The following is an 11040-nucleotide window of genomic DNA, read 5'->3' as shown; positions in this document are numbered from 1 at the left end:
ACTTTTTCACGCAGAGGGTGGTATATGTATGGAATGAGCTGCCAGAGGATGTGGTGGAGGCTGGTACAATTGCAACATTTAAGAGGCATTTGGATTGGTATGTGAATAGGAAGGGTTTGGAGGGATCTGGGCCGGGTGCTGGCAGGTGGAACTAGATTGGGTTGGGATATCTGGTCGGCTTGGGCGGGTTGGACCGAAGTGTCTGTTTCCATGCTGTACATCTCTATGACTCTATAACAGCCTTATTCACATCAGTTAACATCAGCTTGGCCAAAGAAATACTGACCACACTATTAGATGAACCAAGGACACAAACAGCAGACAGCATCAACTCCATCAGCATCCTCAAGCTCGTAGACTTGTGCCTCACTACCCACTTCACCTTCAATGACAAAACCTACAAACAAGTCAATGGAATACCATCGGGATCACCAATATCAGAGTTCCTAGCAGAGGCAGTAATGCAGAGACTCGAACTAACAGCCCACCCCATGATCCATTACAAATTTTGTATCCACTACATGGATCTTTGTCATCACAAAATGGAACAAATTAGAGCAAACCTACAACATCATTAACAACATCCTCACTGGCATAAATTTCACAAAAGAGGAAGAGAACAAAAACAGACTCTCCTTCCTAGATGTCACAGTGGGATGAACATCCAATGGACAGCTGTAGATCAGCGTCTATAGGAAAGCAACACACATAGACCAGATACACAACTGCAGGAGCAATCATCCCAACACCCACAATAGAGTTGCATCAAGACATTAGTTAATTGGGCTACAAAACACTGCAGCACCCAGGGAACTACGAGCAGTAGAAGAACAATATCTATATAGCATATTCAAGAAGAGCAGGTACCCGATAAACACCGTCCACCAATTCTTAAACAACATGCCCAAACAAGTAGACACAACATGCCCAGAAACTCTAGCCACACTACCATACATCAAAGACATCTCGGAGATGACTACCAGACTACTCTGACCCCTTGGCAGCATGGGAGCCCACAAATCTACCAACACACTGAAACAGCTACTGATGAACCTTAAGGACCCTGTACCAACAACCAACAAATGTCATTTCTAAAATGCCCTGCAAGGACTGCAACAAACACTACATTGGACAAACAGGATGAAAGCTAGCCACCAGGATACGTGAACACCAACTAGCCACCAAAAGATATGACCCATTATCGCTAGTATCCTCACATACAGACGAAGAAGGACACCACTTCGACTGGGACAACACATCCATCCTAGGGCAGGCTAAACAGAGACATGCATGGGAATTCCAAGAGGCCTGGCATTCAAACTGGAACTCCATCAACAAACACATCGATTTGTACCCCATTTACCAACCTCTGAGAAAAAGAACTGGAAACGATATCACCCACCACAACAGACCAAGACACATATATAGAAAGTGGGACATACCACCAGCGCTTCACCTGAAAACAAACCTGCCAACTCAGCGAGTAAACTTACAACCTGAACATCAACCTGAGCTACGAATCCTCTCAAAAATCACAAACAGCCTCTCAGTATCCACTTCGTCAAGCCTCTGAGAATCTTACATGTTTTAATAAGTCCCCTCTCATCCTTCTAAACTCCAATGAGCACAGGCCCAATTTACTCAATCTCGTCTCATAAGACAGTCCCTCCAGCTGCTATCAGCCTCATGGGCCTTCTCTGGACTGCCTTCAATGCCAATATGACAAGCAGGAGGCTGAAAGAACACAGCAAGCTAAGCAGCATCAGGAGGTAGAGAGGTCAATGTTTCAGATATAACCCTTAAAGATATGACCCATTATCGCTAGTATCCTCACATACAGACGAAGAAGGACACCACTTCGACTGGGACAACACATCCATCCTAGGGCAGGCTAAACAGAGACATGCATGGGAATTCCAAGAGGCCTGGCATTCAAACTGGAACTCCATCAACAAACACATCGATTTGGACCCCATTTACCAACCTCTGAGAAAAAGAACTGGAAACGATATCACCCACCACAACAGACCAAGACACATATATAGAAAGTGGGCCATACCACCAGCGCTTCACCTGAAAACAAACCTGCCAACTCAGCGAGTAAACTTATAACCTGAACATCAACCTGAGCTACGAATCCTCTCAAAAATCACAAACAGCCTCTCAGTATCCACTTCGTCAAGCCTCTGAGAATCTTACATGTTTTAATAAGTCCCCTCTCATCCTTCTAAACTCCAATGAGCACAGGCCCAACTTACTCAATCTCGTCTCATAAGACAGTCCCTCCAGCTGCTATCAGCCTCATGGACCTTCTCTGGACTGCCTTCAATGCCAATATGACAAGCAGGAGGCTGAAAGAACACAGCAAGCTAAACAGCATCAGGAGGTAGAGAGGTCAATGTTTCAGATATAACCCTTCTTCAGGACTGGGGTGGGTGTAAGAGGAGCTGCAGATAAAGAGGGAAGATGGGGGGGGGGTGCAGAGTGGTGAGGTAGGGATAAGTGAACACAGGTAGAGGGTACCATCTGATTGGTCGATAGGAGGAATGAATCTGGTTGGTTCAATCAGAGGAATAGAAGGGAGGTGGATGGTCTGGGAAGGAAGTCGGGGGTTGGGAAGGGAAGTTATTTGAAATTGGAGAACTCAATGTTGAGTCCAATGTTGGTGGGGAAAGTGGTGCAAACCAAGGTTTGGCAAAGGGACTAGTCCTTGCGGAAGGCAGAGAGGGGTGGGGCAGGGAAGATGTTGTTGTGGTGGGCTCTAATTTGAGTTGGCCAAAGTGTTTAAGGATGATACATTGGATGCGGAGACAGGTGAGGTGGTAGGTGAGGACAAGGGGTCACTGTCTTTATTGCATTTGGGGGGGGGGGAAGGTAATGGTTTAAATGCAGTATGATTCTACCCCTCATAACCTTTCAGACTTCACTTGCAGCAGAGCATTTAAGAGAACTATTCCCTGTCAAACTTGATAACTAAGTATCCATGATCATTTCATTATGAACTGCTTTATTCAGCAGTTTAATTGGTTTCTGGTTCTCATGGATTGCTTCCCCACTCATTGTGATTGGTATCTCCATTTGCCTCATGTACAGATGAGGAAATGTTTCCATGTTTGGTTCCTGGACTGTTACCTATTTCCAGAAGCTGGATGAGAGCTCCTCATGACATGAATTCCACCCGAGGGGTGGAAAATTACAGATCAGTGAAAATTAAAAGGTAGGGAATAATTAAAAGGGAGAGTGATTTATCACACAAACTTCATTTTTGTTAGGGAACACACCTGTATAGTGCAGTTTGGACATTTCGCCAAATTAAAAATGTTAAATTAACACAAGCTCTTGGTGTTTGTATAAAAGGATAGTACAGTATATTCATAGAATGTAGGAGCAAATTGCTGCAGATGCTGACACCTATACTGATGACGAGTCATCTAGACTTGAAATGTTAGCTTGCTCTCTCTCCGTGGATGCTGCCTAACCTGCTGTGATTTCCAGCATTTTTTGTTTTCAGTATATTCGTAGAATGATTCATAGCATAGAAGGTGGCCGCTTGGCCCATGGAATTTGTGCCATCTCTTTGAGAAATTAATCATGCTCCGCTGCTTTATTGCCATGACCTTGTAAATTTTCCTTTCAAGTATTTCTCCCTTTTAAAACTGCTGTTGTTTTGACATTTTTGGTCCTACGGAGTGTTGCTGAACAAAGAGACCTTGGAGTGCGGGTTCATAGCTCCTTGAAAGTGGAGTATCAGGTAGATAGGATAGTGAAGAAGGTGTTTGGTATGCTTTCCTTTATTGGTCAGAGTATTGAGCACAGGAGTTGGGAGGTCATGTTGCGGCTGTACAGGACATTGGTTAGGCCACTGTTGGAATATTGCATGCAATTCTGGTCTCCTTCTGGTCTCCTTCCTATCAGAAACTTGAAAGGGTTCAGAAAAGATTTACAAGGATGTTACCAGGGTTGGAGGGTCTGAGCTACAGGGAGAGGCTGAACATGCTGGGGCTGTTTTCCCTGGAGCGTCGGAGGCTGAGGGGTGACCTTGTACAGGTTTACAAAATTATGAGGGGCATGGATAGGATAAATAGGCAAATTCTGTTCCCTGGGGTCGGGGAGTCCAGAACTAGAGGGCATAGGTTTAGGGTGAGAGGGGAAAGATATAAAAGAGACCTAAGGGGCAACTTTTTCACGGAGAGGGTAGTATGTGTATGAAATGAGCTGCCAGAGGATGTGGTGGAGGCTGGTACAATTGCAAAATTTAGGAGGCATTTGGATGGGTATATGAATAGGAAGGGTTTGGAGGGATATGGGCCGGGTGCTGGCAGGTGGGACTAGTTTGGGTTGGGGATATCTGGTCGGCATGGACGGGTTGGGCCGAAGGGTCTGTTTCCATGCTGTACATCTCTCTGACTCTATGACTCTATTTATCTATTTTCCTTCTTAAGATTGCTGTTGAGAAATTTTCAGCTCCCTTACAAAGCAGCTCATTCCAGATCACAACCGTTTGTGTTAAAAATGAATTCCTCCTGTCACATACTTTCTTTTGTCAATTATTTTAAACTGGCATTTTCTAGTTACTGTCCCTGCCAGAACAGGGAACAATTGCTCCTTGTTTATTCTATCAAAAATCTTCAGGATTCTAACCACTTCCAGTGAATTTACTTTCAACCTTTTCTACCCCAAGGAGCACAGTCACAGTTTCTTCAACGTCACAAATCATTCACAGCATTCTAATAAAACTCCTCCGAACCTTCTTCTGAGATCTCAGTATTCTCCCTAAATTCAAACTGATTCTACTGAATGTTAATTACAGCAATGTTTATTATCACCAGCCTGTTTATGGTTCTATGTCTCTGTTAACAAAGGCACTGCATGGGGGAACATTATATGCATATGTTAACAAGGACACCCAAGGTAACCCTGGAAACACAGAAGGCCAGATGTTGATTGCAAGGATTTCCAACCTGAACTTGAACATGGACCCAAAACATACAGAAAATAACTTGAATTTCAGTAGCAACTTCCCACAATCTCAGAATGCCCCCTGTGCTTTCTAGTCAATTAGGTACTTTCGCAGTGCAGACACTGTAGCAATGTATGCATGTGAACATAGCAAGATCCCAGAGCAACCTTCCAGGGCCACTATGTTGGAAGTTTTCAAATGGCACCCTAGCTCATTAGCAGCCTTTCGAAAGGGTCAAGATGAAAATGTAATCAGTCAAAATCATGGGAACAAAAAGTACAGTGTACAAGGTGATTCAATTCTGCCTTTGAATGTCATGTCCTCAAATGATGATGGAAATAAGAATCCATTCAGCTGATTAGATTAGATTAGATTAGATTACAGTGTGGAAACAGGCCCTTCGGCCCAACAAGGCCACACCGACCCGCCGAAGCGCAACCCACCCATAACACTATGGGCAATTTAGCATGGCCAATTCACCTGACCTGCACATCTTTTGGACTGTGGGAGGAAACCGGAGCACCCGGAGGAAACCCACGCAGACACGGGGAGAACATGCAAACTCCACACAGCCAGTCACCTGAGGCGGGAATTGAACCCGGGTCTCCGGCGCTGTGAGGCAGCAGTGCTAACCACTGTGCCACCGTGCCGCCCCATATTCAAGTTCAGGTTGCCGCCAGCTGCTTCTCTGCTGACCTGGAAAGTGGACAGACAGAGATATTGGGAGCTGAGAAATAGAAGGCAGTCAGTGGGTATTGAAAGTGCGAACATGTGGTTAGACTTTTGGCAGTCTCATGTCAAACATAGCTTGATTTGTGATTTGTGTCCTTCTGAAGACCCGATCAGATTAAGAAGATAATTCATGCTTCCTGCCATGGTTTTGTTCAGAGTTATAGCCAAAGGAAGAATTGATCATATTTAGGGTGGCCAGGAAGCTCTGGAATCTTGAATTCTCATGCCATCCCTTCAGTGGTCTCATGCTTAGACTGGGCTCATTTAAAATTGAGGTATCTTCCAAAATATCTTTTTCTTTATGGGATTCTTGTTTCCTCTCCCAGGGGTGAGCATCACTGAGGAAAGGGCTAATTGCAGGAATGGAGTAAGTGGCAGTTGGGGGTGAGGATCTGGCCACCATGAGTGGGAAGGTAGGCTTGATGGACCAACTGACCTTTTTTGTCAATTTACTATGTTTGCAGATTCCCAGTAAATCAGCCAGGAAAATTCCCATTGGAAAGTTCGTTAATGGCAGCAATGGTGCCTTGGACAAATTTTATATGAAAAGCATCTGGCACAAAGTTTATTGAACAGCTGGTAGCAAAAAATAATCCCCAAGGTGAAATACTCAGAAAGTAGCTTTAAACCGCAAATGGAAATGTCTTTTTGCTTCCTTTATTTGTATGGACCTAAGCTGCACAGCCCCAAACAGCTCCAGAGAACTCATCAATTTCCATTTATCATAAATTATCACAAACTTAGAATTATGATGGAACAAAAATCACAGAGGTTTCCCAACACATGCTCTCTGTCACTTCCACGAGATCCACGTAAACCCCCACCAGGAACTTATGCTTTTGGTCTGTCAGCTCAAATGGAACAAGGTGGATTTACTTCACCCCAACCTCATCTCACTTTACACATCCCTACCACCTCTTGTTGAAATGAAATAAAATCGCAAACCTAACCCACTTGTGTGTCTCACTCTCCCTTCCCATTCCCCCATCATTACAATGACATTTCCTCTCTAATCTCCTTTGACTTTTCACTTCCTTCTCCACCTTAAAAACCACTTTTCTCATCAAGCCTTTGATTACTCTCTTCCACGAGATTCCCCTTTAGCCCTGCATACACTTTTCTAATTACACCCTTGTGAAATATGTTTGTATTTACTTGTTTTTATTAAGGGTGCCAAATAAATGCCAGCGCCTGTTGCTCTTTGCTTTTGCACCATGGTTAAATAGCTGTCTTAACAGTTCCCTCCAACGAAACCTGCATTTCCTTCAAACAGCAACAATTTCATCTGCATGCCAAATACAGGCAAATGGGACTAGTTTAGTTAGGGAACATGGGCAATATGGACAAGTTGGACCAAAGGGTCTATTTCCTTGCTGTATGACTGTATGGTAAAAACATCAGACAGCATTTCCTCAGCCTGGGGTTTTAGAGCACATGACACAGACCATCGCAATTGTGTTTGGGAAGTTGAATTGGACTGGTGGGGGGGGTTTGGGGGGGGGGAGGGTGCTCCCGATGGGTCCAAAGAATTGATCTTACAACCTGTGACATAGATCGAAGTAGGACAGGGAGGTGACACCACGTAGTATCTGAAGAGGGCAATAAGGATTTTAAAATCAGGGCTGACATGAAATGTCAGCACCAAGTGTCTGTTGGCGACAATTTATTGGCTTGTAATAAAAAGGAATGCACACAATTGCAGACAACAGAAGTGACAATAACATAAGTAAAGAAAACTTTCACAGAAAGGCAGTGTATTAGTAGCTTCAGCTGAACATAGACCATCACAGCCTGATTTACAGGCTGTTCTAAGGGGTGGAGATAAGGATGGGTGTGTACATGGTCTTTGCATGCACCTACATTGGCGAGTATGTGAGTGTTGGTGCACAAGTGCATCTCTTGGGTAAACACATTTAGTAAACCAATAGCCTCTGTCTGCTTTACCGTTTGACTATTTCATTGTGGTCGAAGGTACGCCTGAAATTTACATCTCACTGGAATTCGGAGTCCATCTGAAATTCACACTAAGCCTTGTTCACCCACCACCCACACTTTTCACTGACCTTCATTAGCTCCTATACTACGAAAACCTCAATCATAAAATTTGCAATCTTGAGTTTAAGATCCTGTGCAAGTATTGAGTGTGTGACCTAACGAAGGCTAAAGGCAGGAGCAAATTCTTGCAGATGCTGGAATCTGTACTGAAAACAACAAATGCCAGAGATCACAACTGGTCAGACAGCATCTTTGGAGAGAAAGCAAGCTAACGTTTCGACTCAAGGTGATACTTCATCAGAGCTCTAGAGTCACCAAGACTCAAAACGTTAGCTTGCTTTCTCTCGTTAGATGCTGTCTGATCCACTGTGATCCCAGAATATTTTTTTCAAGGCTAAAGACAGGTTAGGTTGTTAACGCTGGCTGAAAATACCGCTGGACGTTTTATCACAAACTGCCTCCTCAAACTACCCTCTGCAACCAACATTTTACTTTTCCTTACAAATATTGCCGTAATTAGTAAACAAATGCTTAAGAAACGTTATTAAAACAGTTTTTTTTCTGATGTATTTAGACTTTTTCTCATGGGTTTTGTCCTTGGCCTTTTCCTGGTTCGTCAATGTTAATTCCTGAAGACAATCCTGGAGGATTGGTAACTCTCAGAAAGAAAATGCCACAGTTTTTTTCTTCTAAATTATTAAATGTAAAGTTCTGTAGGCTGCAAAGGGCTGTGGTTAAAGGCCAATGAATCTGCCTAGACAGGGCTGTTGCACATGGACTGGAGGCAGTCAAAGGGGAGCAATACCTTAAAATCATTCTCAACACCCGCACAGCTTTCATTGCAGAGAAAACAGCCATTTTTAAATGTGCAGAGTGTGAGACAAAGTCAGTTTAATTATACATTTATATGATATATTACTATTTCAAACCAAATGAGTTAGAATTGCCAATGCTAAACACGAGATATCGAAACTCTCCAAACTGTATTTTCTGAAGATTCACCATGATCTCTCCTGCCCCTGTACAGCAAGAGAGAAATTGTGATCCACATCAACAATCCTGGATGATGTAGCAACACAGCACTGCTCATTACCATCATTAACCCCAATTTTCCCTTCACCACCACCCACCTCGCACCAACACCACACCTGGACAAAAGCAGTGACTGAAGCTAGAACAATCGTTGCAGGTTCACTCTGCAAAATGGCTACCCTTCGTTCAGTATCCAGACAGCAATCACAAAAAAAGCTATTCTGCTATATCAGGCATCGCAGGTGACCATAATATTGACTTCATTTAATGTACGCACACACAAGCACAGGCACACACATAAGCACATACACAGGCACAGATACAGACACACACAGACACACAGGTCACTGGGTGGCATTAAGGGAAACCTAGTTGAATTTTGCCACACTATTTCCGGACAGCTCACGCTCATTACCATGCTGCTCACATTTCTCCCAACAGAAGCTTCAAATTTGGATCTTTTCTGATTGGTGCAACTCCCCTCCAGACTGGGCGGTGCCCTTACCCACTGAGCTATGGGAGAGCTTATTTGTTATTTTAATGTCCTCCCTATGTGCTCAAAATTTTTTGTTGATCCCAATATTAGTGCCTGTAGACATGAGAGGCCTTTAACAATGATTCTTACAGTTCCCATTCAGCTAAATCCATCACAAAGCTAATCAGTTGATTCTCAATACTATAACCTGAAGACAATGGGACTGAAATTAGACTCAGAGGGGAACACAAACTGGACAGTGTTATAGTCTGTTCCAAAATGTTGTAAAATTAACTTCAATGGAACTAAATCTCAGACAGAGTGACTGTGGCTATTCCTCTTGGATTGCAGTCCACACTCCAAGACAATCCCAAGTGATTCTCGACGGTTTTAAAATGAGAAAGATTCAAACAAACAGGAATTATTACAGCTAAGTCGTACAGTCACAAGCAATCTTTTGCGTGCGCATTGCCCTTTCACCTCTGGGGCCCCAAGGTTTGTATCCAGCCTATGTTAATAGGTGAAGCAAATCGCCTTTGTCTGGGTGCGTCTCAAAACCTCACGCAGTCTCAGGGTTGTAGTGAACTGTCCCGCACAGCTCAGGCAATGACACTTGTGCTACTATTCTATGTAGCGTGTACTAAATTATTAGCATCTGGGAAGAGCTATTTGTAGCAATGTCCCCCCATTCTTGAATGAATCCACAATATCAGAGCTCCAGGATCAGTCATCTGGAGCAACTTGAGATAGGCAGAAATAAAGGGGAAGGGGGATTTAAACTTTTGCATCTGGTCTACTCAGAGTCCATTATCCGCATCAACGCAGCCCACAAAATCCAAAATATGCAGAGCCTGAATAAATGGGAAAAGCTTTTCAAGCATGCTTTCAGAAATGCTTCCAGTTAACACTAATTGACATTGGGTGAGTATTATTTTAGAGATTATAAGAGCAACTGTAAAGTAAGATGATAATCATTCTGATAGAATGAAGTTGTCCTTCCCCAAGGTTCAGTCCAGTCAATGCTACATTAAGGGTTGCTTTGTGCAGTGAACACTAGGGGGTTGCTACTTTGTCAAAGTATGCATGTAGGCCCCTCACTGCTGTAGATACAAGGGGAACTCCCGTCACTTCAATTTGGGGATGAATTCCAGACTTCAGAAGGACAGCATAAAACCAGCTGGGGTGCTGACTTACCGAGAAAATGATGAAAGTAAACATACATGTTAAGAAAAACTTTAAACATAACATCATATCACTGATTATATGTCGTCAATCAATTATGACATTGATAGCAAGAGGACTTAAGTACATTTCATATGTGACAAATATTTGCCCCAAAAGACCTTCCATTGAAATCACAGCATCAACATTGCTTTTGGAAATTTAAAGGCTGTTTCTTACCTTGCTCTTCCTTTGAAAGTAAATAAATAAAACTATAATGGCTCTCCTCTATTTTACGGCCTCAGTCCCTAATCTCAAATTTATTTCCTGAAGTGCATTTTCCAGTGGACCTAGTTGTGTGTCCTGTCCGTTAAGCATGCTCTGTGATAAGTCAGGCATGTAAACATCAGTTCACAGCAGTAAATGGCTTGTAACACTCCGGACACAGCCACAGCACAGCGGGTCAGACCTGAAGCCGTGATGTCAAGGCAAACAGCAAAGAGCTGCGATCGTTTAGCCTCTTCTGTGCTCGTTATCCTCTTCACTAGTGTGAATCACTCTCCCTCTCTAACCTTCAGGATGGTTTGTTCCCTTTTTGCAGGCGCTTAGGTTTCACAACGGCATCAATGTTAACCCTTTGAGGACCACAGGGGCACTCCCGAATCAAAGAAAGAACACGAGGCAG

At 43.4% G+C, this 11040-nt stretch overlaps 1 long non-coding RNA gene across 1 annotated transcript in view; it reads right to left on the bottom strand.

Moving 5' to 3' along the window:
• Window positions 1-10790, bottom strand: part of LOC122540576 — a 15244-nt gene extending 4454 nt beyond the window's left edge. Inside the window, exon 1 of the long non-coding RNA XR_006309355.1 lies at window positions 10596-10790. This is a non-coding gene — a long non-coding RNA (uncharacterized LOC122540576). The remainder of the gene's footprint in view (window positions 1-10595) is intronic.
• Window positions 10791-11040: the final 250 nt, after the last annotated feature.

Source organism: Chiloscyllium plagiosum, chromosome 35 (assembly GCF_004010195.1).
Source record: "Chiloscyllium plagiosum isolate BGI_BamShark_2017 chromosome 35, ASM401019v2, whole genome shotgun sequence".
Taxonomy (NCBI): Eukaryota; Metazoa; Chordata; class Chondrichthyes; order Orectolobiformes; family Hemiscylliidae; genus Chiloscyllium; species Chiloscyllium plagiosum.
This window is presented reverse-complemented; position numbering and strand designations above follow the sequence as displayed.